The sequence below is a fragment of the Arachis ipaensis genome, chromosome B10 (genome assembly GCF_000816755.2).
Source record: "Arachis ipaensis cultivar K30076 chromosome B10, Araip1.1, whole genome shotgun sequence".
Lineage (NCBI taxonomy): Eukaryota > Viridiplantae > Streptophyta > Magnoliopsida > Fabales > Fabaceae > Arachis > Arachis ipaensis.
The window spans coordinates 40,144,953-40,155,103 of record NC_029794.2 but is presented as its reverse complement, the minus strand read 5'-3'; positions in this window follow the sequence as shown (position 1 = coordinate 40,155,103).

The window sequence follows — 10,151 nt, the reverse complement described above, 5'->3', positions numbered from 1 at the left end:
ACACCTCTAATTGGGGACTCTAGCAAAGCTGAGTCACAATCTAAAAAGGTTCACCCAGTTATGTGTCTGTGGCATTTATGTATCCGGTGGTAATACTAGAAAACAAAGTGCTTAGGGCCACGGCCAAGACTCATAAAGTAACTGTGTTCAAGAATCAACATACTGTACTAGGAGAATCAATAACACTATATGAATTCCGAGTTCCTATAGATGCCCATCATTCTGAACTTCAAAGGATAAAGTGAGATGCCAAAACTGTTCAGAAGCAAAAAGCTAAGAGCCCCGCTCATCCAATTAAGACTGGTCTTCATAGATGTTTTCAGAATTTATTGTATATTATCTTCTTTTTATCCTATCTTGTTTTTAGTTGCTTGGGGACAAGCAACAATTTAAGTTTGGTGTTGTGATGAGCGGATAATTTATATGCTTTTTGGCATTATTTTTAGTATGTTTTTAGTATATTTTAGTTAGTTTTCATTATGTTTTTATTAGTTTTTATTCAAAAATCACATTTCTGGACTTTACTATGAGTTTGTGTGTTTTTCTGTGATTTCATGTATTTTCTGGCTGAAATTGAGGGACCTGAGCAAAAATCTGATTCAGAGGCTGAAAAAGGACTGCAGATGCTGTTGGATTTTGACCCTCCTGCACTCGAAATGGATTTTCTCGAGCTACAGAAGCCCAATTGGCGCGCTCTCAATTGTGTTGGAAAGTAAATATCCTGGGCTTTCCAGCAATATATAATAGTCCATATTTTTCCTGAGTTTTGATGACGCAAACTGGCATTTAAACGCCAACTTTCTACCCTATTCTGGCATCAAAACGCCAGAACTGGCATAAAAGCTGGAGTTAAACGCCCAAACTGGCACAAAAGCTGGTGTTTAACTCCAAGAAAAGTCTCTACATGTGAAAGCTTCAATGCTCAGCCCAAGCACACACCAAGTGGGCCCCGGAAGTGGATTTCTACACTAACTATCCTAGCTTACTCATTTTTTGTAACCCTAGGTCACTAGTTTATTATAAAAACCACTTTTAGTGATTTATTTTGTACCTCATGACACTTTACACGTTTCATATTGTATCTTTGACGGCATGAGTCTCTCAACTCCATGGTTGGGGGTGAGGAGCTCTGCTGTGTCTCGACGAATTAATGCAATTACTACTGTTTTCTATTCAATCACGCTTGTTTCTATTCTAAGATATTCACTCGCACTTCAACCTGATGAATGTGATGATCCGTGACACTCATCATCATTCTCACCTATGAACGCATGCCTAACAACCACTTCTGTTCTATCTGCAATAGCTTGAGTGTGTATCTCTTAGCCTCCATTCCGAATGATCGGAGTCTTTGTGGTATAAGCTAGAATCAATTGGCGGCCATTCCTGAGATCCGAAAAGTCTAAACCTTGTCTGTGGTATTCCGAGTAGGATCTGGGAAGGGATGACTGTGACGAGCTTCAAACTCGCGAGTGTTGGGCGTAGTGACAGACGCAAAAGGATCAATGGATCCTATTCCAACATGAGTGAGAACCGACAGATGATTAGCCGTGCGGTGACAGAGCATTTGGACCATTTTCACTGAGAGGACGGATGGTAGCCATTGACAACGGTGATCCACCAACATACAGCTTGCCATGGAAGGAACCTTGCGTGCGTGAAGAAGAAGACAGTAGGAAAGCAGAGATTCAGAAGACAGAGCATCTCCAAAACCTCAACCTGTTCTCCATTACTACATAACAAGTATTTATTTCATGTTCTTTTACTTTTTACAATTAAAACTAAGAATTACAAGATAACCATAGCTTGCTTCAAGCCGACAATCTCCGTGGGATCGACCCTTACTCACGTAAGGTATTACTTGGACGACCCAGTGCACTTGCTGGTTAGTTTTGCAGAATTGCAAAAGTGTGATTGTGATTTCGTGCACCAATTGTCCAAACCTGAAGAGGTTGTTTGACTTGTCAGTAGAACATCTTGGGTCGGACAGCTCGACCCAGGGTATGAACAGGTACAGTTAGACATTTTCTACTATGGACTTTCAGACATGGCTAGAATGTCTTTGGACCACTCTGCTAGTGTTCCATACACATGAGAAAGACCATTGAAGAAGCTCAAGAGCTCATTGAGACAGTTGTCATTAATCAGCATCTGTACTCGTCTGCTGAGACTTCTATGAAAAGAGAGGTTAAGGCAATATCTATTGAACCTAACCCTCCAAAACAGGATGGTCCATTGACTCAGCAACTGTAAGCCCTTGCCCAGTAACTACTAGAATTGCAAGAGGCTTTGCGAGAAACTCAAGCTTCTAACAGGAATGTAGAAGCCCAGTTAAGTCAAACAAGGCAGCAGTTATCTAACCGGATAACAGAGGAATGCCAGGCCATTCAACTAAGGAGTGGGAAATCCTTAAACACCCAACTTAGTGCAACAAGAAAGAAAAGCAAACAGAAAGACACCAGACTGATGTCCAAGACATCTCTAAAGGCATTGAATGCCCAAAGAAGAATGTCATTGGCATTCAATGCCAAGAAGGAGAATAATCCATCCCTGGCATTGAACGCCCAACAGGGGGCAGTGTCCCTGGCGTTGAATGCCAGGAAGGGGGTAGCAATATGGGCGTTGAACGCCCAAGCAAGGGAGGCCAGTCACATACTGACGGCAACCCTCCTAAGCAAGCCAGTAACCCCCTTCCAATACACAAGGCACTCGGCCCTCATCAACTAAGATTGATGAGTATAAGGCTAAAATGCCATTTCCTCAGAAGCTCTGTAAAGAGGAAAAGGATAAATAATTTGCCCACTTTGCGGATTATCTCAGAACATTAGAGATCAAGATCCCTTTTGTAACACCCTAATTAGCCTAAGCTTTACCTCGCGACGTAAAGAAAAGGTTAATCAAGGATTACGACAGTTCTAAGCTCATACATATAATACATATAAAAAGAATAGTATAATCTAGAAGCCCGATGAAGGATACAGCTCAAAAATAGGATTTCAATATCCTAAAACGTGCTAACGAAGCTACTAACTTAATGCACAAGAAACAGTTATAAAATAACAAAATATCATAGTATAATAGTATAATATCATAAGACGCTAGTCACGGCTCACGGAGTTTAACCTGGCTAGCCATATACAAACCATACATGAAACCAGACAGTAAAAACAACTTATACAAGTTTTGTTCTCTCAAATTCAAGCATCTAGGCCAAGCAAAATACAAAATATGAGAGACATATATAAAAGAGATCAAAAGACTTCAAAACAGATAGATATCTTCCGCTCCTGTCACCATCAAAGGAACTCACCGAGGTGGGTTACGACCTGCATCTAAAAAATACAACAGAAATATGGTATGAGAACCAGAGGTTCTCAGTATGGTAACAGTGCTCAGTGATATAAGATATAAGACCCCGGCACTCCAGAGGTAATGCTAGACTTCATATCCACCACAAGATTCATCTTAAGGCATACTAAAACAATAAAGCATATGTGTATAAATCTTAACATAAATAAACAAGGTACTCTATCTTAGGAGATTTCTATTCTAACCAAACACCGCTGTCCCACAGCCTTCACCAACCTACCCTCCATGCGATCCCATCGCCACCGCCTACCTAACCTCCTCCGCACCAGACAACCACAATTAATACAAGCAAGTAAAACACAAGTAGTTTACATATACAGCAAGTAGGACAACTAGCATTTAAGCATATTATTCATTTAGACAAGAAATACAATTAGGCAAAGCAAACAAGACACATAGAAAATGCACATGATGAATGTCAATCCTATGGGCTCATGATATCACTTGTCGGTCTATAAATGCCAGCTCGACACATCCTTTCGGATGTCGCCTTTCTGCCACGTCCGAGGATATAGCGCCTGGCACGCTTTTGTTCCGAGGATATAGTGCCTGGCACACTATCATTCCTAGGATATAGTGCTTGGCACACTTGCATGCTCATTCCGAGGATATATTGCTTGGCACACTCTTGCGGTAGAAAAGGAAAATAACAACAACAACATATAACTCAGCACAAATTATTCCAAGGATATAGTGGCTAGCACACTATCATTCTAAGGATATAGTGCCTGGCACACTTTTCACATCCAACAAGTCCATCTACCTCAAATTATCACCGGTCATCACCATTTCTTATCCCAATCAACTTTCAATTATCAACTCTTAACATTCCAAGGATATAGTGTTTGGCACACTCTCAACATTCATCAAGATCCTCATCCTATATTGAGTCCTCAACTCATCACAACCATCATCAATTCATGATTTCCATTCCAAATCATTAGTCCATCAGTTTCTCAATTCGTTGTCCGTAATCATCAAGTTCACTACTCTTCCTCCTCTCTCAACCAAACTCATTCTCAATACACCAGAAATCTAACCCTCTGTTTTCTAACTTTTTATCAAATTACCAAGTTAAAATCACCTAGGACCTTCTCCACGTTTTGATATCCAAAAACGAGCCAAAAGTCTTAAATAGGTGTCACAAAAGTTTACAAGCCTAATTCTTCGTCTCTAGACTCAAAACGGAAGTATCCTATAGATTTGAACCCAGTTGAAATAGTTTAGTTGAATAAAATAAAAAGAAAAATCATTTTTCTTGCAAAAACTGATTTTAAGTTTGAAATCTCTGTGCCAAAACAGCAAGCTACCCTGTTCTTAGAAAATCCACCAGAACTCATATTTTCATTTGATGTATCTAAAATTTTCCAGAAATAAACTAGACTCATAGAGCTTTAAATCAGTCAAAGTCTCATAGAAAAATCATTTTTCTGGAGAGAGTTATACTGATTACAAGTTTACTTTCAAAAACTAGTTTTGCTGTCAAAATAGCTAAGAGCTCTATTTTTAAAACGAGCACAACTCCTACAAAATTTATAATAGTCTAAAATTTTAACACAAACAAGAAAATAGTCCAAGTCTCAATTTCTTTTTAGCCCCACTCAAATTATGGTCAAGATTGGGAGATATAGGCTTGGAAAGTTCCTGGTTTGATTATGTAGCAGCAGAAAATCAGTTTTAAAGTAACAAACTTCAAAACTTTATATCTCCTAATCCAACCGTTAAACTTTAACCAAAGTTTCCAGGATTTTTTTACACATCACAAAGATTCGAGAAAAATTAATCCAATTCATTTGTGATGGTTTGATCGTTCCCAAAAAGCGTCCGAAGCTGCAGCCAGAAATTAGATTATGCAAAATTTTGCAAAAAATGTCAACTTTCAAAATATTTCAACCAAAATCAAACCAAAACCATACCAACTCCAATTTACCTCATAACTCCCCTTTGTGTCACAACCTACCATTCATATCAAATTTTTCATTCACCCTTCAATATTCTCAACCTCAAATATCAAATATATAACACTATAATCATTCCTCCACCAACCACATTCATCAATTTCTATTATCAAATACATAACAATACATTCATTTTTTAAATCAACACATTAATCAAATTCCATTCCATCATTTCCAACAATCACCATAATCAATTTCAATCTCAATCCTCAATACCACACTATCAACATCAACATTTCAATGCATCAACAACCCAAATCATCAAATCATCATACATCATCATACAACAATTCCAACAACCAATTTAATTCAATCCTATCTTATGGGTCACTAGCCTAAATGTCTAGAAATATTATATATTACATAGAGAAAACCAAAACCATACCTTGGCCAATTCCCTATATGAACCAAAACTCAAAATTGAGCACCAAATGAGCTTTCAACCACAAGCAAGCCACCAAAGTAACTCCAACAAGCACCAACAAGCTCCAAACTCACAATAATCAAACTAAATATGCATAAACCATCACAAACCAACCTAGGATTCCATTTAAACATAATATCACAAGGGTTTAATGTCTCTTACCTTTTTCAACAGATTTAATAGCCAAAATCTATTGCTAAGCAAGGATTAGAGCAAACCTAAACATCCAAAATCACAAAAACTCATTTAACCCAAAGTCCTAAAAAACCCAAAAGTTTGGAGAGAATAACTGAGAGGATTTCGAGCTTGCCATACCAGTTTCTTATATGGGTTTTGTAGAGCTCTTCACAAAAAATGCATAGCCACTGATGGCACGTAAATCGGAGCACCGTAACTCAAGATATCACAAGTTGAAGTGAGGAGTAAATAGTGTCAATGGGGGTTTTCTTCTTCTTCCCCCCTCTCTTCTCAAATTTGTTGTGTGTGTGTGTGTGTGTTTTGATGAATGGGTTCATTAATGAGCCCTTATATATGTTGGACTTGGGCCCAAGTCCAACATGTTAGCGTTTTTAGCCCGTTTGGCCCAACTTTGGGCCAAACTTTTAAAATTAACTCCCGGTTTTCCATTTCTAATATTTTTCTAAGGTTTTCGACTGTTTTCACTTTTTCTTGCACAGTACCGGGTAGATGTAAACCGGTTCGATCGGTTCAACTTCTGGTTCACGGTTTTTCACAGAAAACACATTTTCTGACTCGAAAAAATCCACTGAGTCCAAAAATCATATTTAAATTCCCAAATTCTCATTCCAACTCTCTAGAACCTAATTTGGGCATTTAAGTTATTTTATTGGTGAAAACTCTGGTTCTTACATCCTCCCCCTCCTTGAAAATATTTTCGCCCTAAAAAATACTAATCAGCATGCTTTCGCTGCGTCACTCTGATTATCGTTGTTAAGAATCCAAAATTCTTTCATTTAAACCAAATACCGATTTTGTAATACTTTTCAAAACCTTTAAAAGAAGTTCAATATAAATGGGTTCATTGTTAAAACTCTTTCAAAAGGGTCAAACAATTATTTATGTGTAAAGTAATCAGTTTAAAGCATGATTTTCCTAATTCATTGAAACCCTTAAATCAAAACCTTTCCATTTAAATCCTTTTTGATAAGTAAAATTACAAACCCAAAGTCACAAGTTAACAAAATCATAGAACCCGCTTCCCTTTTAAATCGTATCATCTGATCAAAAGTTTCAATCCTAGTTTCAAAACTAAATCATTTAAACCAAAGCTCCAAACCAGATTGGAAAATCTTTCTAAACCTTAAAACCGCAAAAATCATAGTTAAAAACCGCAAAGGCGTTAGTTAGTACTTCCGTTGACACTAGTACTGAACCGCACCCATCACCCATACAGGGAATCGACAAGACTTCTAGTCATGCCTGGTAATAGTTTCGGCACGTCCACTCTGATCGCTCGTCATCACACGTCCGAAACCTTCGGCTACCACCGCTAGAATCCTCCTTTCCCATGGTTCACTTCCAACAAAACTCTAAACTCTTGTAATCCTAACGACAACTTTACAAAAGGTAGAACTAAGCTACCCTCAGGTCCACGAAATAAAGTACTCAAAGCATACGCTTACCTCTCGTCGGAAGATCTGACCCCGTCGCATCACATGCACCCAAATTAAGCACATAGCCAGACTGTTGATTCTGACCCGTGTTTTGGTTTTTCTTACGACGGCTGTTCTTGGCTAGGTGCCCAGGTAGTCCACAAGCATAACACAGACAACTCCCCTTCATATGGTGAAGTTGGGTGTTGTCCCTTCTGAAGTTTCCTTGACCTAACAGATGCTGAGGAGCGTATCCATCTTTCTTGAAACTTTGTCCCCTTGGTCCAAGGTGATCGTCACGCTCCCTACTGGTATTTCCTCCAGAAGTCTCCTTTGACAAGGCTACCGTCTTTGCGTATTTTTCAACCACTCTTACCTTATTCACTAGATTGGAGAAGATATGGATCTCCATAGGAGCCACAACAGTCATGATGTCCCCTTTGATACTTGACACACTTCCAACTCTCATAGGTTGCTGGGGCACCCTGACATGCCTTAGAGAACCTACAGAGCTCCTCAAATTGGCTGGTGTAGTCCACCACAGATAAAGAACCTTGCTTCAGCTGCATAAGTTCCATTTCCTTCGCTTTCCATGCAGACTCAGGAAAGAACTTCTTGTAGAAGGCCGTCTGGAATACATCCCAAGGAATGTCGGTGTTCTACAGCTGTAACAAGCGGCACTCTGCTTGCCACCAATGCTGGGCCTCTCCCTTAAGCCGATAAACAGCAAATTCTACATATTGGTTATTCGGGACATGCTGGGCTTGCAGCGCGCGCTCCATAGCTTGGAACTAATTGTCCGCTTTTGTAGGATTTGTTGAACCTCTAAAACTTGGCGGATGAACCTTGAGAAACGTAGCTAAGGTCATCGGAGCACCTCCCATGTTATCTCCGTTTCCTTCCGTATTCTCATTCCCTTTTCCCTCACCATTTCTGTTTTCGTTTTCGACCAGTTGGCCTAACCTCTGCATAGCTTGCAGAGTCGCAGCAGCATTAGCCTCCATGGTGTTTGCAAGATTCGCCATTGCCGCCATGAACTCGGCATGGTTATCGGCCGGTTGCTCATTGCTACTCTCTCCTCGTGAACGCATACGACCTCGTCCGTGACTGGCCATTAGGGTTCCTGTCTACACCAAACAATCGATATCAAGGTGATCAGTCTTAATATCAAAAGTCTAGTGCTTCAATTATCCCAAACAGGCACTCGCAAACAAGCATGCTATGCAATATCAAGTAGATAGCCTAATAGCATTAAAGAAAAGACACACAGTGTATGCAATGAAGTGCAATCGGTCCATCCCTCAGGCTTACGAGGATAAACCACTCTGATACCACTAAATGTAACACCTTAATTAGCCTAAGCTTTACCTCGCATCGTAAAGCAAAGGTTAATCAAAGATTACGACAGTTCTAAGCTCATAAATATAATATATATAGAAAGAATAGTATAATCTAGAAGCGCGATGAAGGATACAACTCAAAAACAGGATTTCAAAAGCCTAAAAAATGTGCTAACGAAGCTACGGACTTAAGGCACACGAAACAGGTATAAAATAACAAAATATAATAATATAATAGTATAATATCATAAGACGGACAGGGTGCGTGAGCATATTATTCACTGAGAGGAGGGGATGTAGCCACTGACAACGGTGATGCCCCTGCATAAAGCCAGCCATGGAACGGAGTAAGACTGATTGGATGAGGATAGCAGGAAAGCAGAGGTTCAGAGGAACGAAAGCATCTCCATTCGCTTATCTGAAACTCCTACCAATGAATTACATAAGTATTTCTATCCCTATTTTATTAATTAATATTCAAAAACACCATTATCCATTTATATTCGCCTGACTGAGATTTACAAGGTGACTATAGCTTGCTTCATACCAACAATCTCCGTGGGATTCGACCCTTACTCATGTAAGGTATTACTTGGACGACCCAGTGCACTTGCTGGTTAGTTGTATCGAAGTTGTGACAGACAATAAAACTAGATCAGAGTATCTGGCTTGAGAAGCCATTACCAGAGATCACAATTTCGTGCATCAAGTTTTTGGCGCCATTGCCGGGGATTGTTTGAGTTTGGACAACTGACGGCTCATCTTGTTGCTCAGATTAGGTAATTTTCTTTTCGTTTTCTTTTCAAAAATCTTTCAAAAAAATCTTTCAAAATTTCTCTTTTGTTTTCGAAAAAAAAAAATTTGTGTTTTCAAAAAAATATATTTTTCTTCAAAATTTTTAAGAATGAATTCTAGTGTTTCATGGTGATTTGTTGAATCCTGGCTGGCTGTAAGCCATGTCCAATCTTTTGGATTGGGATTTCAACTTATCATCACAAGAGATTCTCACACACTTAGTTGTTCTATACATGAAAAAACTTACATGCTAAAGCTTGACTGGCTGTTAAGCCATGTCTAACCCTCAGATTGGAGCTTTAGACTAACATGGCAAGATTCCTGGAATTCATATTAAAAATTTTGGAATCCTTATTTTTCTTTTTCATATAATTTTCGAAAAAATCCAAAAAAATTAGAAAATCATAAAAATCAAAAACATTTTTTTGTGCTCTTGTTTGAGTCTTGAGTCATATCATAAGTTTGGTGTCAATTGCTTGGAAAGTTCATATTACCTTGTACCATAGGCACCATGATCTTTAAAGCTCTGTGTGACCTTGGTTCAGGTATAAACCTCATGCCCCTCTCTGTCATAGAGAAACTGGGAATCTATGGGGTGCAAGCTGCTAAAATCTCACTAGAGATGGCAGACAGCTCAAGAAGACAGGCTTAT